Genomic DNA, 26,247 nt, shown 5'->3' on the forward strand with positions numbered 1-26,247 from the left:
GGGGCTCCTTTCGGGAAAGGCTCGTGTTTCTCAAAAAGAAGAAAAAACGGCTGAAGTACAACTTTTTGAGGAACAGATTAGCAAAGAACCGCGGTAAGTTAAAACGAATTAAGATTTTTTCACGATATACAAACACGACACACTTACTCAAACTTTAAACGCATTTTTCCTGCTCGATCTTTTTTAACTCGATCTCTATGAAACTTGGTCTATCTATTCTATAATTCCTCGATTTTCTAACGATCAACAAAGAGTGCGAACTCGGTTGCCGTCGAGTCTGATGTTTCTCAAAAAAAAAAAAGAAAGAAAAAAGAAATGAAATATTCATAATCGAGCAGCAGCCGGTATCGGAACCGTGGTTCTTTCGTGGCGCGTAGAGCCACTTTCACGTCATCTAATTTTCCTGCGAGGAGGAAAAGTTCCATCAAAGTTGCTCAAAGCCCATAGCCGACACGCAGTGCCGCGGCCTGACGAGAGTTTAATGGATGCCGTGGACTTAAGCGACGCCTCGGAGAGCCCCCCTTGATCCGTCAAAGATTGATAAGCGCGTGTCGCGCCGCGACGCGCTCGTATTTCCTCGAAGCCGAGGACTTCGAGGACCGAAACTTCGCTTAGCAGTGGAGAGGGAATTAATTCGTGGACGGTCTACGGGTGAGGGGGTGGGGGGATTAAATGTTCTACGGTTCGGGATTAAGGGACTAACACAACTGGGCTAACGCACTGATCGATGATTCCACTTGGATGTCCATTTGAAAAGTTTAATACAATAACTCCAAAAATTAGTTAACTCTTTGACTACGAAAGACGTATATATACGCCCTGACAAGTCTATCAATATATGAGCCGTTCATTGCACAAATCGATTAACCGCATAAAACAAAAAGTTGAGAAATGCGATGACATGATGTACATTGTTCTTTAAGATTCCCTTGATAATATAAATTAAAATAAATATTGTAGAATGCAGAAATACAGATGTAGCTTTCATCAAACTCGAAATAAATTATTTATTATTCAATGGTCAAAAAAATTTTGTCGTTTAATGGTGTTAATCTTTATTATTCGGGAAAGTTATTATAAATATAAAAAGTTATGACTATACCGAGTGCTTTGACACTTAAATTTACGATTTTTCAAAAAGTGGAGTTAATGGCTAATGGAATTAATGTGCAGTGAACGGCTCATATACGAAAGACGTAAATAAACGCTGTCTACATTTTTCTGACTGTAACACCTTTACTGTTTTACCAATTGTTTCAACATGGAATTTATCGTTCTATGTAACATAGCAACTGAATATCGGAAATTGTTTCAATGTTGCTCAGTCAAATGTCTTCATATTGTTCAGTTCAAATCTCGGGGTACCGTTTGAGTGCGCCGCAATCAAAGGGTTAACAGCCGGGCGCAAAAGTATTCGTTTAAAAACGAATTTTTATTATAAATTACCTAGGTTATCAATCCTTTTAACAACTAGAAAAGAACAAACTCAAGCAGTTTGAGCCAATTTTATAAAAGTTATTCGTTTCAAAAGGGTGGACGAGTACTTTCGCGGCTGACTGTACAAGTCTGGTGAAATAATTCTCTCTTCCATTTTTGGGGGAGACGTGGCACTCAAAGTGTTAAAGATCATTCTGCTAGACACATGTGCGAACAAGTTGCTCAAAAGCGTGGCGAGGCTTCACAGAAGGACAGTTTTCGTAGAGGTTTTCGGAGAGGTCGCAATTTTCCGGCGAGGGCAGGCTCGCGGAAAAGCGGCGCCGGCTGATTCGTCGGAAAGCAAAGCAAGACAGAGAGAAAGAGAGAGAGAGAGAGAGAGAGAGAGAGAGAGAGAGAGAGAGAGAGAGAGAAAGAGAGGAGAACGAGGCCCGATACGCGACGCCGCAGCCGTGATTTAAGTCTCCCCGGAATTAGCAGGGTAGCCCCATTAAGCCGACCAGCTCCTCTCGTTGACTGTGCTCGCGGCGCGGCGTAGAAACCGGCTGAAAAGTATTCCGTGGTTGACCCCCGGGACACAGTATGAATTGCTCTTAAAGCCGAGCCTCGACCCGTATATTAACCTCTGTTTTAATTAATCACCAGGACGGCCGTGCCTCGCGCCGCACGAAACAAGCTTGTGCTCTCGCGCGCGACGCCGAATTTCGCGGCCGTTATTGCCCGGTCTGGAATTCCGTCGCTCAAACCACCCTCCATCCACACGAACCTGCAACAACCACCTTCTCTACCTCCACCTTCTCTGCTCTACCCACTCGCGCTCTGCACAGTTCCCTGCCACGGCCTTTCCGCTGAAATTTATTCCGCGCCCGGAAACTGTTTATGCAATAAGGGCCCCCTGATCAAATAACACCAGTATTTATCGCGCCCGGTTAACGAGAGAACGATCCATCCCTGCGTAATTGACAGGAAACGCGCCGGTCTGTCGGAACACGACATCTAACGCCATTTTTCCTACCCTAAAGGGGCTGTCCGGCTCCGACAGAACGTTTTCGGTTGGTTGGGTTGCGCGGCTCTCCTTCGTGTCGGTGCGGAAACCTTCCACCGTTAACCCCCTCTTGCAAGTCGGACTCGCGATAGGAAGATTTCGATCAGAATAAATCCTATGTTATTAACCCTTTGCGCTCGAAGCCATTCTAACCCCGCATCTCGGCCGCGACGCGGAAAATTCGTAAAGTTAGAATTTTAAAGCCGAGCCTTCTGCTGTCTAGGGACTCTACACTTCAATCTCTGGATCAAAGTTTAGAATGCTTGCAGCTTTTGCAGACAGGGTAGCAGTCGGTGGAGAATCTGGGCTTCAGTCTCTAGATATTGATTAAAATTTATATCGCCAGCGGCACTTGGAGATAGAAGTCGTGGCGAGAATGTAGGTAGAAGTCGGCGGAGAATCTGACCTTCAATCTTGGGATATTGATTAAAATTTATATTTGCTTGCGACTGCTAGATTCGTGCGAGAGCGAGTTTTCTGACGGTCGGGGGGAAAAAAAAATGGGAAAAATTGGAAGGACAGTGTTTCGACGGTTCCGGGCATCAGCGTGCGTCGACAGGCTCTCAATCGCGGTAATGAAAGGTGGGTAGCGGGTCTGAGGACGCGTAAGCACAGCCCCGAGGAGGAAAAGGAAGCGACGGGAGGCGTATTCGATCCGGTCTGGGGTTGAAGGGCCGGTGGGCCGCGTCAGAATTCAGCCCTTGCTCGCGAAGACGGCTGAGTAGAGAAATTCCAGAGCGACCATGGTTGGAAGAAAGCAGGAGACGAGGATCTCATCAGAGGAGGGCGCAGTTAGCAGCATCTGGCGTTGAGAGCGGGGGAAAAAAAAAGGGAGAACGTATGAAAAGAACTGCGGAGAAGGGAAACGCAGAAACGTTCCGGAGGAACGCGGATTTCCCGCGGCGAGGAAGTCGCGGCTCCGGACGAAGAAAAGGACGCGTTTCTGGGGAACCGGGAACGAGGAACGGGGAACGGGAAGGGTACATTAGCCGCAAACGGGACGCCGGGAGGATCTCTCAAACTGTCGTCAGTGCTTGAGCACTGGTCCCGGCCCTCCCCGATTCGGCAACGACCACAGGCCTCGCAATAAAGCCTTATGAAAGTCACCGAGCGGACACGGTTTCGTTTCTCTGTCACCGGTTGTCTCTCTTTCTCTCCTTCTATCTGGTCCAGCACTCCCTGTTCCCTTGCGAGAATATGCTCCGCACCATGAATAGCTAACCGGTGAACAGCAGTTGCCTCGTGAATCTTTCAGCGGGGGGGCGGGGCGCGATGGAGCACATCAAAGAACCCCTTAAGCTCGGACGAACGCGCTTCTTATGAAACCTGCTCCGATAAATGGTCGTTTGGTACTGTCAACTTTGCACAAGGGCTGTTCAATTAGCCGATTTTCTTTTTTTTCAGAGATTTTGCTGGATAGAGGATTTTAATGGGGACGGTGGTTCGTTTCTTTCTGGAGCCGTACACATTATAAACAAAGATACACACTGTATAAGAACATAGTTCAGACATTTTTGCAAGCTTTCCAGGAGGCTGTAGGTCATTTGGAATTTAAAATATGATTTCTACGTAAGATAATGTCCGCCACTGTATGTCAACAACACGGGTCTTGCCATCGTCGTGTATCGTCCAGAAGACATACCCGAGCCGTGTTATTGTTTACACTCACGTTATGTGGCCCCTCACGAGGTGTAGCTCGCGATAGTGAGGATAATTCCGCGACGTTTATCATCAAGGTCTTGGCGACATACAGTGTGTCCCCCGAGCTCTCTCTACTCGAATATCTTGGTTATTTCAAACAATACGAGAAAATGTTACTTACAGAAGTTGTACGGTTTAAGAAACTACATAATATAGTATAAATGATATTCTGTAAGTAACATTTCCTCGTATTGTTTGAAATAACCAAGATATTCAAGCGGGCAGAGCTCGTGGGACACACTGTATATAGAGAAATCACTGTGCATCCCTTAAAATGGTGATATCAGAACTTTAAGAGTTTGTACCAGTGTACAATTTCTTAAGCGGGAATTTTACTTCAATTTTTAAAATTTCTTCACTGTCTAAAATTGCGCTTACTCATTCTCGCGTTTTATGCATTTATGACAGAATCGAGTACGAGAGAGACAAAATAGAAGAAACAGATCAATATCGCAATATATATACAACCTGTTAAAATCATTACGCGAAGAAATCAATTTTTACCCTCTCCTTGTGACAATTTTTATTTTCCGTAAAAATCCGCAGTGGATCCATCTCACAAATGAAATCAAACGTCCAATTGCAATGCACGTAGTGTCCCTGCAATCCTGGAACAACTATGACGTTCATCCCCAATCGATTTCAAAGAGCGTCTGCGTCCACAGTATTCAAAAACCGAAATTCGAGCTCAAAAATAAAAGTATCCTTTCGGCGATAAGTCTAGCGTTCGCTTTCGCAATTTCTCACTCCGTGCTCCAGCCATTGTCCAGCGCCGGTGTGAAGCGTTTCGTGGCGAAAGTTTTCGTGCGTAAGGTAGCCTGGATTATTCACTCGGATCAGATCGTAATCTCGGCTCGTTGCAGCTGGAACGGAAAGTATTCGTTACGGAAGGGGCCCGCATGTTGGCTCTCCTTGAAAGTGAACGAGGAAGCGGCAAGGTGTATCGCAAGGTGAGGCCGGAAGCGGGGAGCTCGTGCGAGCGATCGAAGCCGAGGAAATAGCGTAGAAACGAGAACGCATTCGCGAAATCGTGTTATACACATTATCGCGTTCCCTAGATTCAAAGGAGCGCGACGTCGACGAATCGCGATCGCGCAGGAATGAGAGATGATTAATCGAGAGAACGGTGGAAAAGGGCTCGGATCGTAAATTCAAGGTGATTGCGCGGCGATCGAAGCGCGGGACACACGCGAGCGGATGATTAAAAAGTCTCGGCGTGCGGCAACGCGATAATTGAACGACGACGGAGATCGAGGAACTCGCGATTTCAGGATCGACGACGTCGATCTCGCGAAATCGGACCGTGTCTAATGAAGAGTGCGCGACGCCACGCGAGTCGCGGGGAAAACTGGGCCAAAGAAAGAATACGGAAGGGTGGAAACGTGCTCCCAGGCCCCGGAAAAAAAGTGGAGAGCAGGCCGCCGGGCGTGGAGAAACGATAACTTTCACCCCCTGACGTTCAGAAGGGCGGAAAACCGAGAGAAACGTAGGGAGAAAGAGAAAAAGGGAACGGGGATTGGTTCGTTAATGTTATCGGCCGGTAGCGTGATGCGAAACATAAAGCATCGTGGCCTTCTTGAGTTTCGTTTCTCTTTGTTTGCCGCTGAATTTATGGCAAGCCTGATCCTGTCGCGTGAGCGAAAAAGAAAGGGGAGGAAAGCCGAGGCGAGCGCGTGATACAAGCCCGTGTCCGGTTCGTTCGTTTCCGCGGAAAACCGTCACGCGAGTCTTTTCCTCGATTTTCACGTTGTGGAAGGAAAAGGGAGCGGCATGGTCGTCGCAGATTTTCACGAAAATGATGGGCGAACACGTGGAATTCAATTTCTCTGGACGATTTTGATGCGCGCTTTGCGTGAGCGAGCATTTCAGGGGAATGGGTGCGCTGTGGTCAGACACGTTAGTCTACTGCGCTTTGGCATGCGTGATGAATAGATTGTGGATTTCACGTGCTTCTGATCAAAGTCACTGCAAGTGAAGATAGCAGAAAAATTACAGGTATTATTTTCGGGCTATTAAAATGATTAAACAAGAAAATAACCACCTGAGTGGCTCCTACGTCTTGTCACAGACGAGGTAGACAATTTTTATTTTGTTTCGCACTCTAGGAATTTTATAACCCTCTGCAGACGGAAAAAAGTAACCGCAATTTGATACAATAGAAACATTACATTATTTTCGAGCTATTAAAATGACTTTACGCACTTATCACAAAAATCGATTGGTCAAATGCAAACCGATAGGGACATTAGAGGAATTGAATGACGTTGTTATATTATTCTCAAGTTACTGGTTATAGTTTAGTTTAGTAAGTTATAGTTTGTTTTGGTCTGGCAAAAACGATCTACGTAGACCACATGCGAATGACGGCTTCGCTGCGATGCAACGCAGTAAACGGATCATGCATTTTAGAGAACCAGTGATCAGCAGCTCGGTTGTCGAAGGATTTCGAGTCGTGGAGACAGGATTCGAGGAGAAGACGGGTCAGCAGGCACCGTGGAAACGTTGCAGGGTGTGTTGGCGTTCATTTTTTATGAACCGGTTGGCCGGGTCGGTCGACAGGTCTTTACGGAAGCACATTAGCACTTCATGGGTCTCGCAGGTCCCCCGGAAAGAGGTTTCCTTCGACCGAAATCCCACCCGCCCCCGTATCGCTCTCCTGTGCCTTGTATATTAATTATTTCGAGCGGAAAAGGGTAGCGGAGCCGTGGCTGCCCCTCAAGGGAGCGAACCCGGCTAGCAAGAAAATTACGCCGACCAGAAGCACGCCGCGCCGCGCCGCGCGCACCGACTCTGCTCTCGACGATGCCTGACCCAGATTTTAACGCGGACGTTACCCGTTATTATTCATCGTTAATGTTATTAATTAATATCGCGCGCCGCGTTCCTCGCGAACCGTCGAGATTTATGGACGCCGTACCTTATTGGTCGGCGCGAACGATCGACGGATCGTATTAACGCGAAACCTATTATTAACCTTTCACCCCTTGCACTACGATTTATTTCACGGTTTCAGTGATTAGAACTTTTTTGTAATTCGTAATTCCCTTGAAAAAGGAGGAAACTTGTATCTTGTATCTAAACTTGTATGATACATATCGTGTATGTTCTTCAATTCAGCTGTACATTAAGAACGCCAAAATAGAATTTTATTTCGGTTTAAAGGAAATTAATAACATAGTTTTTGATATTTTTTAATAACACAGTTTTCTGGTTTTAATATCATGCTCAGAATCTTCATCGCGAGTATGACTCGATATCGTAACAAGTTCAGTTATGAGCTAACGAGTTGCTTCCTGACGTCATTTAAGGATTCTTGTTTCAGATTATAATGTAAAAGAAAACTTCTCTTTCAGTGCAGAGCAATGATTCATTGGGAACAATTGGAAGGAATGATCGAGGAACGAAGCGTTTAACGATACTTGACTGTTTCAGGGGTAGAACGTTGTTTCTCTTTGCCGTTATTGCCAGGGAAATCGTGGATCGCGAGGAATCTAGATCCGAGCTCGCGCTGTGTGTTTTGACGATCAGTCGTCAGTCACCGATTCCGGGAGCTAGATAAGAGATTGCATTTCCTCTGGAGATAAAGCGGCGTTTGATCCGAGCAACGACAACTGATTCATCGTTCGAGATAACACGCTTCTGCTAAAACTTTCCTATTTGGGTCGAAGTTTCGCAATCTTCTTTTGACTGCGTTCTTTCTGAAACTGTGTTCAACAGGCTAACTGTTTCTGTGATAATAATCACTGAGCACAGGCAGGCGTGTCGTTTTTGGATCTTTAGTAGAGCTACAATTAAAGAAAGTAAACCTGCCATAGCCATTGAATGGTTTCAGATTTTTCATTTCATAATTACTCAAATTATAAAATTCACTAGATTTCTTTATTCAAAGCATGTACATAACACAAAATCTAAGGAAATTTAATTTTATTATTTCTATAAGGTAACACGCACCAACCAATTTTAATGCTCGGTAGATTTAGCGTTAAAAATAGTTTCAGTGGCCGCTTGAGGGTATGAATTCTAGATTCGTAAAAATCGCGGAACAATCACCAGTAAACAATGCATCGATAAAAACAGAATTTCTAAAGCTCTCTTGAATCTCCTTAACGTCCACCGGGGAGGTGGTACCATAGTGTTCCTCGAAGAATTACCATTTATGGAAGGTTTATATATTCAAAGTCATTCTGCAACGTAAAAATGCGCGATATCGTGTGCGAATAGCATATTCCAACAGCGATGAGAAGAAAGGGAGCCGCAGAGTGCACGTAGCAAGCCGACAAAAGGGAAACTAGCAGTCTTTCACGGCTCGTGACCGAAAGGGGGGAATTGTCACTTTCGGGTATTTTGTCGCGGCTCGCCTGTGCAAGCACGGTGCAACGCGGTGCAACGCCGGCGGATGGACTTTCGAAGTTAAATCTAATTCAACTTCCAATCCCAACTTCCACAATTTTCCTTCAACGAGGCGAGAAGTTCGCGGTGTCAAGAAACTGCTCGTCGTCGACCCACCCGATGCAACAGAAAATTGCTTTAATCCACTTCCATCGCCGGCGAACTTTCCGCCGCGAGATCGATCGATCTCGGTCTCTAACGTATTCCATCGACGGCGAAAAAGATGCATCGATTCTGCTCTTCGACCTCAAGAGCACGTCCCCGAGAAATAAAACGACTCGTGACAATCTTCCCGAAGCGAGCAAGCCGTTTATTCTTAAAGCGTGCGACCTCGAGATTACTAAACGTTCGCCTGTTTAACCCTGTAATTAAATGGATGTAATAAATGAATGTGATGAATGATTCTACGAGAATGTATCTGGGCGCATTATGGATCTAGAACGCGTGCATTGCGTGCTGCGGATTTTATCTTTGAAGAAGTATGCGTTGTTTAAAGGACGTATAAAAATAAATTTTCAAAGAGCAACTTAAATTCGCCATGCTGTTATTTGTCCGCCTGTTTAACCCTGCAATGAATGTAATACACGAACGTAATAAATAGATTGCTGATTTTTATAAAGGAATCAGTGAAACATTAAACAAATTCTTGGAAAAATCGAAGAATATTGTTGTTTTCAATGTATCAGAATTATTAAGCAATGAAATCATTTTTTATTCAACACTATTCCGACTGGTCATATTGACCTTTTCAAACTTCTGCGTACAATTTCGTACATACAACATTATCACATCGCTGTTTCTCTTTACGACTTTTCTTAAAGTATGTATACAATGTATTTTTCAGTATTTATTTCCCGTTTTATTTTTTTTTTCAAGAAATATATGTACCTACCACGGCCGGTCAATGTGACCGCACGTGATAATATGGTATTTACTCTTCTAAACCTAAACAATCAGTATAAACGAAAGGCTATTCTCAATGTGGCATGGCCAACTCAAAGACCAACTTAAATTTAAAACCCTGTAATGAATGTAACACACAAACGTAATAAATAGATTGCTGATTTTTATGAAGGAATCAGTGAAACATTAAACAAATTCTTAGAAAAATCGAAGAATATTGTTGTTTTCAATGTATCAGAATTATTAAGCGATGAAATCACCTTTTATTTAATTCCTTGTTCCCACGATCGATGCGGAACAATTTTATTTCAGATCCGCAGTCGTTGCTTCAAAAGCGACAGCTACCGATGCAAACAAATCGCCGAAAACTGTATCAAAGAAAAAAAAAAAAAGAAAGAAACGGACCTAAACGACGTTGATTCTCCGAGTTCAGAGGTGACAAAATGAAAAGTGTGCGGCGAATTTCACAGGTTTCCCGGTAGCAGTTCGATGAAGCTTTCCCCGATCTTCGAACAGCTCCAGGAAGCTGAAGTCAACGTTCCGCGAAGTTCGAGCGGAAGATGAACAACTATTACGCATCGGGGATCGAGGAAATCGCGCGTGCCGCCGCTTCCGTGCTCGAATCGGCTACGGAGGCAGGGAAAACGTTAATCGTGGGCTGCGCGAGAGGCGGCCAGGGGCGTAGATTAATCACGCGATCGTAGCACGCGCTGGTTAATAAAAAAGACGGGAGGCCGAGGTAGGGCGGAGGTTGATGCAAAACAGAGCGAATTCCCGAGGATCGAGGATTCCCCGGGCATTACTTATTCAAGGCAGGTCTTGCCCGGAGAATTTTTCCGCGCTGCCGGAGACTGGCAAAAATGGGGCGCGAAAGATAAGGTCGGATTTTTCAGGTCTGATTTCCCCGGTAAAAAAAAACCGCCCTCACACGCGCAATTCCGCTCCGATAATCGCGTTGAACGCACCCGTCGTTTCATATGCGATTCAAGCTCTGGAAATTATTTTTACATTTTGTGTGACCATCTTTTACACAGTAATTGGCTAGTAAGCGGCAAAAAGTGACCCCACGGAAATCAATCAGCCAACATCCGACTGGCATTCTGTCTGTGCTCATATTTCTGTTCCTTATGGTTTCTAATAAACTATGATTTCTTGCGGATTCTACGCGTTCACGATACAAATGAACATTTCTGATTTATTATTATTAAAAGAATTATTAAAAGAATTAAGACTCAGTTTCTCGTGACGACATTTTTATAATCCCTAAAAATGTTTGGTTTAAGTGATGGATAATTCTTATTATCTGTGGGAAAATTAGAATCAGGCAGAACAAGTGCACAGAACTAAATATTCGTGTGTGTGTAGCACAGTAAAAGGGACATTTTTATAACCGATTTTGTCATTTTGATTCGTCTTGTAGATCGAGCGCCACGTTCATTATTTTCGTATTGAATAAATTTTCGTTGCACCACTGATTTATTCATTTGTAAATTTGCCGGAATATTTTTAAAAGAAAATACTTACGCATGTTTTCAAATACATTTTTGTATTGTTGTTTAGCAGGACCTGCATTTTAATGCAATGGGCGTCGCTTCAGCGCGAATCGATAACTCGATTTTCTGTGTGGAGAACCGACCAATATCTCTCTCTCTCTCTCTCTCTCTCTCTCTCTCTCTCTCTCTCTCTCTCTCTCTTCATCTCTCTGGACATATCGCGGTAGGCCGGCTGCTCGCGAATTAATTTCCGACGATGCGAATTTCATTAGCGGTCACGTTATATTCGCGGTCGACGGACGCAAAGAGGATAACCGACGGTATAATTTATCGGGCCCCTATTAGCGACAGGGACACGGACGAATCAATTATCCCGAACCTAACGAGCGATTACAATGGCTGATCTTTCGGCGAAATGCGGGATCTCGTGACGAGGGCGGCGAGCTTCCGCGAAATTCGAGAATCGCGCGTCTGGTCTGCGTCCGGGATCGCGAGGAAATCGTTAACGGGTTCATTGCCACGTCATTGATACGCAGCATGGTCCCAGAGACATGCTAAATTGATCCTACAATTTTCATTCTTTTAAGTCGACTGTCCTCTCTGAAGGCAGTAAATCTAGTCGGAAATTACTGTGCGCGGTGTAAACTGTTGTAATCACTGTACCTATAGAAATCATGCTCCCTCTGTCCCATAATAATAGTAGCACTGAATCTAATTCGTCCCATGATCATAGTAGCAAAAGAAATATAGAACGCAATATTTATTATAAAAAATAACTAGATTAAATTAATAATATTACTCCCAATTTTTATTTTGAGTCTTCAGATAGCTCCATAATTTTAAACATTGTTCTTCAAACTCTCTGTTTCTCATCTCGCGTTTACAATGGGTTGGTATTCAACTGAAATAAAACAATTTATTTTGATCAGCGGATGAAATTAGAAAAATAGTTATAATGCGTAATAATTAACGTAAAAAATGAAAGATGTGTCAAAACACATGACAGATGTCGTGAAACATTGATTTTGATCGAAGGCTTCGAAATTCTGCGCCAAAGTCTAAATATTCACTTGCTACTATTATTATGGGACACAGGGAGTATTCCTTAGCCACGCGACGAATAAAATCCGCAGCATACAAAAAAGAATTTCGTACCTGGATCTATACGTATGCGCAATCGTCGTCACCGCGAGATAACGAACAGTGATCAGCGAACGTGTTAATTATTAACGCCAGCTCTGAATTCAGTGGCTCGTAACGCGATAGTGGGTCAGCCGTTCTTTATTCGAATCGAAAAAAACGAGAGAATAGATTGCACTGGATCGAACAAAAGAAGTCGATAGATTATAAAAATAGAGTACAGAAAGAGAGCATCCGCCGAGCAGCCAACAGTGTCAAGCCGTCTTTAGTCTCTTCACGGAGCTAGTTGCAATTCTGATGGAACGTTGTTCCAGGAATGAAGCAACGTACTGGGAAGCCTGAATCAATAATGCTAAACCGAGAAAGCCTCGAATGACCAATGACGTTCGGGGAAATTGATTGATATCGTTATTAACCCCTGGCTTTGCACCAATCACGTTCTTCGATGTTCGCTGAAAGAATTCATCGAACATCTAATAATTAAATTTTATCCTTCAGCCAATGTTAAAGTCAATATAGGCATTCATAAGTTCTTGTTAGTCTTGCAGGAAACAAAGGACAAAGAAGTTGTAATTATAGTAACTGTAAAATAAATCGGAGCAACTAAGCAACTGTTCTATAGGGTGTTTACGCAAAATAAAAATACGTAAATGCACCTTGAATCGCACCTACTCGTTTGTCCCATAAATGTACAAAGACCCTCACACTCTACCAATTTTTGTATCGGTTTCATCAAACGAATGCGGACCTCGAAAAAATCGAAGGAGCGACGGAAAACGATCAACATTTGTAGTTTTTGTTCCGACAATCGACGCGTTAATAACTAGTATTCCAATCATTGCATGGGTTCGATCAAATAGACCGCGGGCTGCCCGAGAATCGAGGAGTGACGGGAAACGGTCGATTTGCCGAACAAAAATAGAAATAATGGTGTTGTGCAGCCATTGTTGTTCCAGCGAAGATTTCCCGTGGTCGCCGCGGCTCCTATGCATGGAGCAAAATCTAAAATAATTCGATCTCGCGGCCGGTGTCCGCCGCGGTGTACAAATTGCGATGGGAATTGGGCACGTAGGCACTCGAGAGCGCCGGAAAACGACCGCGGGCCACCGCCGCCGCGAACGCAATAACAATAACGACGACCGTACTAACAATCGTGAGAACGACGATGACGGCGTTACCCTGCCGATAATAAAGCCTCGGCCCGCGGGCCAATCGAGCATGGGGGGCGGGGAATATCGCGATTCGACGCGACACCGTGAAACCCGTGATTTCGTCGCGCCTATCTCGCCGATCGTTTCCCGGTTTTTCGATGCGCCCACACGCAAGCTCTCCGCTTCATACACTGCCCGCCGAAAGTTTCCTGTCACTCTGCCGAATCGATAGCACTGCAAATACGAGAATTAAAATGCGGCTGTGTTTACCAAATAATTAACTGCGCGAACGTTATTGCGTTTCGCTCTGTTTCGCCCGCACCCTGCTTTGCGACGTGTGCTCATCGTGTATGTATTTCCTCTTGTTTCATTATTGTTTCAAGATGCGATAATGAATATGGAACTATTTTTTGGAAAATAATTCATTGTTCGACCCCACTGCATTTTATAAAATTGTTCATGAACTTGGTTTTGTGATCGTGTGTTCGATTGGGAACGTATTCCTGTTTGGTTCATTATGGTATCTTGCACCTGGATGCTTGAAATGCAAGAACGAATATGGAGCTATTTTTTAGAAAACAATTAACTTTTTCAATCTCACTGCATTTTATAAAATTGTTCGTGCACACGGTTTTGTGATCGTGTGTTCGATTGGGAACGTATTCCTGTTTGGTTCATTATGGTATCTTGCACCTGAGGGTCTGAAATGCAAGAACGAATATGGAGCTATTTTTGAAAAAACAATTAACTTTTCAGTCTCACTGCATTTTATAAAATTGTTCGTGCACACGGTTTTGTGATCGTGTGTTCGATTGGGAACGTATTCCTGTTTGGTTCATTATGGTATTTTGCCCCTGAGGGTCTGAAAAGCAAACACGAATATGGAGCTATTTTTTAAAAAATAATTAATTGTTCATCCCCACTGTATTTTATAAAATCAATTGTGCAAGGGTTTTCTCTCGCTTCTCTACAGTCTCTTGCACATAGGGATTGAAAATGAAGGGATAAATGTATTCCCTAGATAAGTGTAGGTATTATCTAGAAATTAATTTGTGGTCCATCTGTATTCTATTTTATCAATTGGAATCTATAGGAGCTACGTAAAAATTTATTTTGGTCATTAATAATTTTTATCTGTAAAAATCGTATATTGATGTTGTTAAACTCTTTTAGTCTGTTTACTGTTTTGAATTACAGCTACTGATTTTTGTCATAAATGCATAAAATCCGCAGTCTACTAATAAACTACACGTCTTTAATACTGTGTTCGATTCTGCATGTATTTTTTCCTCGTTTCAGTACAGTTTATTGCACCTAACAGTTTAAGACACATGGATGAATATGGAACTATTTTCTACAGAATAATGTACTGTATAGCACTTTGCGGAGTTTTGTACTCGATTCTGACTGCAATTATTTGCACTAAACAGTTCAGACTCGTTCACGAATAAATAAACAGAAAATGAGCAACCTCAGGCTAAATGTTTATTTAGAAAGACGTCCGTGGCTAAAATCACCAACACTAAACTCACCGAATTTCGCTTAGAGTTTTAACACTACATAAACATTCCTCTTACGTCAACTATTTGCCGTAGAGGACAGCTAGAAAATTCGCCAGCGACAGAATTTCGTTATAGACGACAAAGTTGGAACTTTTGGTGGGCAGTGTACCGGCAAGTTTTCCCGCAACAGTTACAACATTTACACAAATTGAATTGCGGTAGAGAGTCGAGCGGTCGTCGCGGTCCACGGCGGTAAAAATTCGGAAGAATATTTCCACGGTTTCGATTTCACCGGTGTCGCGGGATTACACGGTCAGTTTTTTCCACGGGGATTTCATTTTGACGAGGGAGCCAGCGAAAGCCCCCAGTACCGTTCGATTCTTGATTAATTCGCGTGAAAATCGGCTTGATTTTTCCCGTCGCTCTTGTCGAGGAACACACTGCGTAGAGGGTGTCCATTAATCGGCACTAGAATCAACCAGAAAGTGATCCTGCATCGAAAAAGCAATCCAAAAAGAGGGAATAAAATTTGTCCCCTCACGGAACAAATTTTCATTTGGCTCCCCCGTGCCTTGAAATCAATGCAAACACTTTCTACTTTTTATGAAGACCCGCAAATCTGCTAACACTATTTCTACCACGGCCGGTCACATTGACCTTTTCAAACTTCTGCGTACAATATCGTACATACAACATTATCAAATCGATATTTATCTTTACGAATTTTCCTAAAGTATGCATACAATGTATTTTTCTGTATTTATTTCCCGTTTTATTTTTTTTTTCCAAGAAATATATGTACCTACCACGGCCGGATAATATGGTATTTACTCTTCTAAACCTAAACGATCAGTATAAAAGAAAGGCTGTTCTCAATGTGGCATGGCCAACTCAAAATAAATGAGCCGGCTTATTATAATAGCCGGTTAATCATACTATTTCATGGCAATTGCATCCAAACCGCAAAGGTGGTCGACACTATTATCCACGTTTAATTATAATAACAATAACTTTTTTTAAGGACCGGTCATTTTGACCACGCACGGTGGGAATAGGTATGCAAGAGGTGTCGGTAGGTTTAGCGTTAATATTATACTCTGAAATACATCTAGACTGTCGGCTGCCATGAAGAGAACAATACGTGTGCAGCTGAAAATCTCCAGAGGGTCATTCCATACCAAATCGATCACTTTTTGACCTCACTATAGGCGATTTTGTTCTAATTGAAATATGTTGTAGTCCATGTGAAATTAGGGGGGTTTAAGTCATCATTTCTCCGGTGTAGAATTTGTTTAAAAATTGCAAACATATTTCAATTGGGACAGTTTCGCCGATGCCGAGGTCAAAAAGTGATCGATTTGGCATGCAATGACCCCAGACTACTTTTGCACCGCTTCCTCACCCACCTATGGATGCGGTAAAGTTTGCTAAGTCGCGTAACAGGTGACAATGCAACGATGAAAAGCACAATGCCGCGTACCAGGTGGCAAGCCTCTTGCAAGGGTTGATCCTCGTCTTGCATTGTCTCGATGAATCAGCCCTAAAATATGGATCGTAGCCGGGCTACTCTGGTACATATTATATTGGCTTTATTTATCGTCTCGCAGGATCGATTTGCCGTGAATATTGAAAAGCTCGGTTTTCCGCGGTTCCTGGTTCGAGAGGCCGGCGATTATTCCCGCCGCGCCTACTCTACTCGGCTATGGATCTTCTGGCGTAGAAAGAGGGGGAGGGGGGAGGGGGACAGAGGGACTCAGTTATATACCTCGTCGCTTGTTAATTCTCAATATCTTCTTGTTCGTGAACGGGGTCGGAGAATGTTCAGTGAGCCGCGAGAGCAAGCGGTAGGTCTCTCGAAATACTTCGCTCGAATAGCTCCAGTTAGAACTACGTTATTTCAGTCGAACGTCGGGGGGATGCGGCTTCTGCCGGCGAGTTTCTTCCCGAACGATCGAACCGAATACCGAAAACACAACGGCGGAACGAGCCCCCCGCGCGATCGATACGCCCCCGAGTTTTTCGATTTGTTCCACCGCGGTTCCCGGTCCGATGTGTAACCGGTGTAACGTTCCGGCATCGGGATCCCGTCCCACCGACGTGGAAAATTGACCGCTCTCTCTCTTCTCGTTCTTCCCCGGGACCTCTTCATTTCCCATTTATCCTGACACCGAGCGTGTAGCGTTTAAACCGACTTTGATGGCCGGTTTTCGCAGCGTCCGTCCTCCCGCGACCACGGTAATGCGATTCCCGCTTTATAGAAAGCGGTTAACCCGGGCGGACGCTCGATTTTAAAGCTCGTTAGAGGATATTCCGCGCTCGGACACCAGCCGAGCGGAGAGGGTGCTTGGAGGCGTGAGAATGGGCAGCGCGAGCCTCGCGAGGCGTTGGAGCGGTCTTGAAGAGGGGCTCGGGCCACGAAACCACGCCTACCCGGAGCGTTTCGCACGGAGAGAGCTGGATATCGGGGCTATTTGGAAAGTTAGGGATTACTTCTCGATACCTTCAACTTTACCTCCCTCATATCTGCTTCTTCAACTTCGGTGCACTTCGTTCCGCGATGTTCTAGTGCATCGGTATCGTGCTGGATACGATTTTGTTACTATCCCTGGATTGGCTAAGAAGTTTTCGAATTGTTTTTCACCTTCATTGCTAGATTTGTAGGAGACAGTATAGAGTCTGGAATAATCGTTTTAACCTCGTGAGAGCCGCGAGGCCACGCCTACCCGGAGCAAGCCACGCCCATTCAGCAAAAACCACGCCTACTCTCCACAAACAGCGCAAGATAGTACACTCTTTCGTCATAAGAGAACTCCTCTTTCGGCGACACCGTGTTGCCTCAGGGGATAATCTAGATCGTTCCAGGGGCACCGAGGGCTTGTAGCAAGGATCGAGACGAGGCCGCTGGATCGATCGTTCGCTCGCGATACAGGGGAAAGGGTTTACGCCTGGAGGGAGGTAAATTCGCGAAGGCTGGAAAAGACGTCAAGCGGTTTGGATGTTTACGAGCGCAGGAATTTTCGCGTGAGGCTCAGAGAAGAGAGAGAGAGAGAGAGAGAGAGAGAGAGACGCGGTTTAATAATATCTCGAAGCAAGTGCCGCGAACAAAGCCGCTCGACGGTGGAGCGGCTTTCGGAAACTCGTATACCTCTAGGGTAATTGCACGGATTGAAATATGCAGGCTGCTCGTCTATAATCGACGCGGAAACTCCGACCGGGAAAGTTCGCGTCGCGACGAGCTGCGCTCCACGCGCGTTCACCTGGAGTTTCGCGCCGAGCACCGAACATCGCAGACGAATCGACCGTCCCGTAATTAGGTCTCATGGGTAACGGAAGCAATTGCGGATCCGGCCGAGAGAGCAACCACGGGTTTCAGGGTCTAGCTTATTCTCTTTCTCTCTCACTCTCGCTCTGTCTCTATTGGCTTAAACCGCGTCGGGACGTCGATGTGTTAGATCGACGGGAATTGTGAGTTCGGCCGTTGAATTGCGTAAACTGCCGCTCAGAATTCCCTACCAGCATTCCCACCATTGTCACTATATATTATTCCAATGGCTTTATTGCTACAGCGAAAGAATATTTTCAATGAAACGTCCATTTAATTGAGCGAGCTTGCTTTAATATCGCACTCTGTGCTTTCCAACGGTCGCGTATCGCGTGCAATGAATAATGCGGGCACACGCGTCGTTGAGCATTGTGCGATGCATTGTTCGTTTATTCGTTATTAATTCCTGTAACCGAATATTAGTGAAGCCTCGATAGAGGACGCATTACGGCCAGTCCGCGAATTTTCTGTATTTCGAACTGAAATTATTGGATAAAGTACAAACCCGAGGACGCATTCGAAGAATTATCTTCTGCTCGACTTGTTGAATTTATTAACCCTTTGCACTCGAAGCCATTTTAACTCTATAACGAAACATTTCTTCCGACCTAGAATATTTCCCTTCTATATATATTTTTTCATGCTATACATACGGAAATGGTGCAATTTACTCGTACAGTACTGAAATGTTCAGTAATTTATTAAATACAAACAAATTTAATAATGTAAAAAATATTTTGAATAATCATACAGGAATTTTTAGTGGCGCCTTACAGTCGCCATTCGAGTGCTAACGGTTAACACGTTGTACGCCCGTGAATTTTAAGTTTTTTATATTTGATACGTGCACACAAAAATGTTTGCGAATTATCAACGAGGGATATCGATACAATGAATTCTCGATATTATGTCAACAACACAGGTCTTGCCAGCGTCGTGCATCGTCCAGGAGACATACCCGTGACATACGGTGTTATGTTTACACTCCTCGTCGTCCGAGGCCTCTCAGGGTACACCCTGCGGTAGTGGGGATAATTCCGCGACGTTTATCATCCAGACCTTGGCGACATATACGGAGAAATCGCTGTACTCGAATGATGGAGTAACATCCTCGAGTACAATTATTGGCTGGCAACACAAGATTGATCGTCTCCCGAAGACAGTCTCTCGCTGTCAGTCTTCCTCAACGAGCATAAAACAAAATGATTAAATTATTGCAATCCATAACCGTGTCCTCGTTCGATCGCTGTTACGCGTATACTCAGGAAGCCGGCCACTGTCCCGAGGAATTGACAAACGGCAGCGGGTCGCATCGTTCGAACGCGGTAACGAGGTCTCGGGAGTATAGCTCCGCGATAGTTGTCGGATCGCAGTTCGCCGGTATCGTCCGTTGTCAACAGATGTTCCGGTGATTGTGCGCTGTTAGCGAAGTTGCGCTTGTCGCCGGTATATCTCTGTCTCGGATGGCAGCTTCTAACGATCGGGCTCCGCGGTAACACGAAGACACTAGCCTGGTTATCGGTCGCGCGTTCAACAGTTGCCACTTTACCGATACTCCGAACCGTCTTCCTATCAAACCGATTTCCCATTCGACGCTCGCCAATAAATTCCCGACAAAATTATCTTAAGAAAGAACTCGCAGATCCCGTTCGACGACAGTCGCGAAACAGAGATCGTAGGATCGAGGAATCGGTTTGCCAGATTTCCCAAAATCTCTAATGAAATTGTCCTGGCAAAGAGCTGCCCTGCTGATCTTCGTGCAAAATAAAAATTCTGTGCATCGACTGTACACACAGAAGTGAAATAAAATTCTTTTATTAATAATTTTAAAATGTTGAAAGTAACATGTCGATGTTCATAAATTCTTTTAATCTTCTTATGGTTTCAAATTGCATAAAATTCGCAGTCTACGAAGAACTGTGGCAGTAGAAAGATTCTCTCCGACGATCGACAGATCGGAGATCGTAGGATCGTGGAATCGGTTTTCCATGAAACAGATTTCCCATTTTTACCAGATTTCCCAAAATCTCTAATGAAATTTTCCTGGCAAAGAGCTGCCCTGCTGATCTTCGTGCAAAATCAAAACTCTGTGCATCGACTGTACACACAGAAGTGAAATAAAATTCTTTTATTAATCATTTTAAAATGTTGAAAGTAACGTGTCATCAGTTCTTTTAATCTTCTTATGGTTTCAAATTGCATAAAATTCGCAGTCTACAAAGAACTGTGGCAGTAGAAAGATTCTGTCCGACGATCGACAGATCGGAGATCGTAGGATCGAGGGATCGGTTCTCCAGACCTATGGAAGATTCTCCATTGAACAGATTTCTTACCGAACGAATTCCCAAGGAAATCGTCCTGGGAAAAGACTGTGACGGTAGAAGGATTCCGTTCGGAGACCGTTGCGAAACGATCGACACCGATCAGAGATCGTAGGATCGACGAATCGGTTCTCCGGGCCTTTTTCGGTTCGGCGCGTTCACTTCTCGGAGTCGCAGTCGCATTCGCGAGCACCTACGGCGCGCGGCTGTCTGCATTAAGCGTGGGTACACGAGTTGGCAAGCAGCTATCTGCATATTTACACGCGTTTCCCCGTGTACCGTGATAAAATCAGCGCAACCTGTGCTCCGGAGGCAACGTGCTGCGGTGTCATAATCGTATTCCTCGAGACACATTCGAGCGTTTTGGGAACTGGGCGCCCAGGCCGCCGAGGGAGGAGCGCAAACAGCGCCAGGAATCGAATCTTGCGAATTATAGTTACCATTTAGCTTGTGCCAACTGGAAACCAGTCCCTTGGAAAAATTGTTTGCGCCGAGTCAACAGGATTTAATCGTTGGACCAACACCACGAAATCACGCCCTTGGAAAAATTCCTTCGAGTTCGACAAGCTTTAATTTCCTGTTAGGAAAAGCTTGCGAGCATCATAATTCGTACAATAAACAGAGAAAAACGCTGCAGAGCAGACTTGCTCCGAATTATTTATTCAATGGACCCTTACTTAGAACGCTTAGCGGTGCTAAGTCGGATAAAGAAATATTGACTTATACCATTTTCCTATGAAACAGTTCATAACAGCAAAAACTCGCCGTTCTTCAGGTGTCCCAGAAGAAAGCGTCCACGCCAAGAAAATACATTTTTTCGTGCAGAAATACCTCGGCTCGGCCGGCACATAAACAGCGTGACGTGTACGACAAGTTCGATAGCAGATATCACAACACCGTAATCGAACCGCGCGAAATGAGGGGGCATCCGCCCCCCATGGGGGTTGGTTTTCTTTTTCCTCGGGATACCTGATCCCGCTATTCCGAAGTTTCGAGGGGGATAATGCGATTCCGATGACCGGACGGGACTGGGGAGGGTGGAGGGGCAGCGAGATATTATTCGTTCGGGGAGATATTATTCCTCCGGATCGGCCGGGCGTCGATAATTGCGGGGAGTTTAACGAATGGCGACTTAGTTATTGCGGCAATTCCGTCGTAATTCCGGCGCCGGACACGCCGCAGGTCTCTGTCGATATCGGAGAAGGGGATGAGGTCTTCTGGGAGCCTGTCGCGAGACACCATACCACCCCTGCTTATATACGCGTGCACTTAAACGCTTGCAATTTTTAATTACGCTGCCCGTTCATGCCTGGGGTCGGGGCCGCGAGTTTTACGATAATTTGCGGCTATAATTCGTTCCTCCGCGCTGCTCCCCGACCCCTCTCGCGAAATCGCCATTCCCCGCTTCTTGCTGTGTTTTTTTTCCTCCCCTCTCTCTCTCTTTCTCGAAAAGCCCGGAGAACTCGAATACGATCGCCGGGAATAATTAAATGCTTCCAGCGAAGAACAAACCGCAAGAATGCCGGCGGCGAGAGAGACTGTTTTCCGCCCTGGAAGAAAAAACCACGCCGAAGGGATGGTGAGTAATCTCGATGCTTCGGAGAATCGATTCCAGGCTCGTTTTTTAACCCATTTGCTCATTAGCGTGTGTACGCGAGATGCTTACCCGTTATTGCTGCACGGGCGCGTTGCTTTCTTAGCCGCGGGTGATTAATCTTTCAAATGGCGATTGGAACAGGAGCCGTTCGTTTGCCTAATCGATTGACTACACAATATGAAACGACGAGGTTAATGCGTGTTCATATTTTAATGTTCTTTCAATGTTTCAAAGTGTCTTGTCCCGCATTATTTATTTTAGAATTGTTGGAATTATAAAGACTCTTTCACTGGAAGTCGAATAAACGTTATAAATCAAACGTACACCATTATGAGAACAGCAAAATGTCTATAGAAAGTTAATTTTGTCATTTTTATAAAGCAATGACGCCAGTGAATGTTATGCCTAATTAGACTGCGGATATTTGTGCAATTACCAATTGTTGTAGGTTTTTTTTTAGGAAGTGGAAACAAATAAAATCTAATTTTCAGTGGTAGCAGTCTTTGTAGATGTGGAATTAAAAATCGTACTAAATTCTGTGGAATTTTATACTGTAGCATTTTTTTAAAAATTTCAGAAGCCATAAATACGTGAAGGTCGGCAGTCTACTAATTCTTGGGGAAATCTATTTGAAATTTATCACTAGATTTACGGGACCCGTCAAAATAATAGATTCTAATAATTTTAATTTACGAGTATTGAGATCGTAAAGATCCATCCACGAGGAACTATTTAACAAATTGATTTCTTCGGGAGTATATTATTAAAAGGTGGCTACAAATTTTGATAGATATTTTTAGTGCACCGTAAACCTAGTGTTAAGCGCCAAATATGTGTCCCGGAGAAAAGATGGTTAATCGACAATTTCGTCTATGAACGGCTCCGTGAACCTTGTGATAAAGAATAGGTGGCGGGGGCATTATTTTTGAATTACTCTCATGATGCAAATGGGTTAACTGCGCGTCACGAGCCAATTAAAATAAATCCTCGGAGCGATGTTGCTTCGGGGGAGTTTTTGGTCGCGCTTGAAATAAATTTCGGGGTTGACGGCGGGTGTAAGTGGCTGAGATAAATCCAGAGGGGGAGCAAAAGGGTCCCGGGGGTTGTTGGGTGTGGGAGAAAGTAGACAAGAAAGTCCGAGAGACCGGACGACGAGAGACGGACGTCTTGACCGATTGCACAGCTCGCGGTGGAAATTAGAGGAGGCGCGTTCTTGCTGGTCGGCCACTCGCTTCCGGTGGATGAAACAACCCCTAATAACAGTCTGGAAAGGTGCTCGCGTCTATCTACGGCGACCATGGTCTCCGGAAAGTGGATTACTCGGCGGAAATAATCGGGAAAGCTTGCACGAACTACCTTCAAGCTCGACGACCTTCTAAACGCGACCGCTGGACAACATACTAGGCACCGACTAATTCGCGTTGCAGGAGGACTTATGCGAATCTTTGACACTTGAAATCTCTATTATGTTTACAAGCTGCTCGTGTAAATACAGTGAATACTCGATATATTTCAACAACACGGCGTCCGAGGCCTTTCGACCATCGACCGCTATTTATTGTATTGTACAGAAATTGTAAACAAGCTTAGGGACAGGGGAACTTAGGGTGCTATACCTAATCTCCGCTAGGAAGCTAGATAATTTTCTACCACCGGTTTCTTCACAGATTTAACACGATGACTGCTGGTCATGATTGGGAAATATAATCTGGTGTCCAGGATTAAAAAATAATTTTAGTTACCGTATACTCGTGCAAACTGAGTTTTGTAATCATCTGGAGGAACTGAGAGAATTGCAAGAGTCATAGTTTTACTAGATAAATTGTTTCTTAGCATATTTCTGTTTCTTCAGCAGTCAATGTATCAACAATTACACTGCGGACCTCTGTGCAAAATAAGAATGTTCTGCATGGATTGTGGGAAGCAAGCATTAAATAAAAATTGATTTCATCCCTTAACAATTCTGATACATTGAAAGCATCTTACACTAGATTTTTTGAATCTGTTACTGTTTTATATGTCACTTAGCAAATTTCTGCATAAATCCATAAAAATCCGTCTATTAACACTAGGTTTCCGAAGCACTAAAAATGGCCAGTTTAAATTATTTTGTAAAAATGTCAAGAATATATTCAGCCAGATTTTTAGCAGCTTTTACCATAGTATATGTTCCAAGGAATAAACGTGTGAAATAAATGTCTCATAAATGCAATTTTACAATCGCAATAATTGTAAATTAAAGAATCTAGTAAATCTAGCGTTGATAAGAATAAAACGAAGCATTTGAATTCTCGGATTTCGACTCGAGTTTTAACATCGACACGCATCTCTATAGCCTTTCTTATTCGTTAAAGGCGCAATCCATAAAAGATATCACCGGACACCAAGCTCGTTTATCTTTCGCGCTCAGCCGAAGGCTCTCGCATACTTATGCCCGAGAGCAAAGTGTCTATGCATCGTGGACGAGGAGGGCTTTCCCCGTTCAGATCGTAAATCCGATCGGTTCTTTCGTCGATGCCGGTCGCGATTGGCTGGCTCGTTCCAATTGGAAAGCTCGCGCGTAGCTTGCAACTCGTTCGGGCGCATTCGAGGGAAACCAACTGGAGTGTGTTCCAGCCGATAAGCGACTCTTTGTGCTCGGATAATTCGAATGTAAACCAGCCGGTGCTCTCGACGAGCCAACGGGCATGCGCGAATATATACGTAGGTATATATATGTACATATGTATGCTCGGTTAGGGCTCTGTACTTACGTGCACGCGTTGCTTCGTTCTCGTTGGAAGGTCAAAGGGCGGCGGCTACAGTATCGGAGATTGATCGGATAGCTGCTTTGTTGGCGGCGATGCGGAATTGGAATACCGATGCTGTTATATCGAGAGAAGCATCGTGCTCTTTTTAGGGAGACAGCAAGCGGGGTCGACGGGAATCAAAGGCCTCGTCGTTAACGGATGAATATTTATCCGGACGCGACGGGGAGCGGCGACGGAAACCCGATAGAATCGGTGATCGCGACCGCTGCCACCAAACGGATGCAGCCGTAATGGCTGTCCACTCTTGTCGCTGTCGATACAGTCGCCCTATGAACCCATAACTCTGTCGCTATTAACTCGCCGGAGACGCAACGGACCACGAAACTGTTCGATCCGGTTCGAAACGCTTACATCGCGAATGACGCAACGCTCAATTTTTGTAACATTTCAAAACGACGACGAAATCGACGATAACAAGCAAGACGTGGGTGTTCGAGGCGGTCGGAACACTCCGCACGAGAATCCTTGAACTTTGCCGGGTCGACCTTCGCGAGAACGCCCTTGGGTGGAAAATAAAAGAGGCAAGAGACCCGAGATACGCACGAGTGCGCGAAGAAGGCCGTTCCAGGGTGGTGCAACTATCGAGAGGGTTAAAAACGCTTATCGGCGGAGCTCGAAGATAGCGAGAGCGCGCGCGAATCGCCTCGGCTGGATAGAGGGGAATCCGAAGAAGAGAGAAGAAGAAGAAGAAGAAGAAGGAGGAGGGTCTCGAAGAGTCGGAAGGAACGACGTTCGAGAAATCGCTTAGGACCGGAGCGATGGGCCTGCCGCGAGATAAAGAAAGGAGCTTGTAAAGCTCGTAACCCAGATGCGTCCTGTGTGTTTTATTGCCCTTTTACGCGGCTCCCCTCTCCCCCCGTGTTCCTCTCTGTTCCTCTGCGGTTCCCTCTGGACCGTCCAAGGGGCAGAGATCGTTCACCGCAGCTCCCGCGACCGGAACACCAAGCCTTGAAATGCGAGCGGGCCCGCTCCTCTCTGGCTCGCATAAATTCCTGTCGTTTCGCCATTTTTCCCTCGGCTCGAGAGCGCCACTTGAATTCGGTTTAATTAAGCACGGGATGCTCCGCGTTCCCCGAGTGACGATCCCACGGCACGATAGCCGAGAAAAACGTCCAACCGAGATGACGTATCGGACGCTCTCCGAGGAATGCGACAAATCGGTCGGAAGAGAGTCGATCAACCAGAGAATTCGATTTTGGAATTGTTACAGCGTGCTGGACTGTTGGAGGTAGATCAACGCGTGGCAAGGACTTCTATGGGATTTTTGAAGCCTGTTCTTTTATCTCGTGGGCAAATTTGAGAGTTTTCTCTTGGTCCCAGTACCATGCAAACAATGCAGACAATTTGTATTTTGCATAAAGTAGACGTAAATACTCTAGCGATAACTGACGACAGAACGAGTCGAAGATCATCGTTACGAGCGGACGGATTTTATGCAT

General features: G+C 44.8%; 1 protein-coding gene across 11 annotated transcripts in view; it reads right to left on the reverse strand.

Annotated features, from left to right (window-relative positions):
* LOC143365523 (uncharacterized protein CG43867) overlaps positions 1 to 26,247 on the reverse strand; it is a 199,992-nt gene that overhangs the window by 26,070 nt on the left and 147,675 nt on the right. The gene's annotated exons all lie outside the window — the stretch shown is intronic.

This window comes from Halictus rubicundus, chromosome 2, assembly GCF_050948215.1.
Source record: "Halictus rubicundus isolate RS-2024b chromosome 2, iyHalRubi1_principal, whole genome shotgun sequence".
NCBI classification, from domain to species: domain Eukaryota; kingdom Metazoa; phylum Arthropoda; class Insecta; order Hymenoptera; family Halictidae; genus Halictus; species Halictus rubicundus.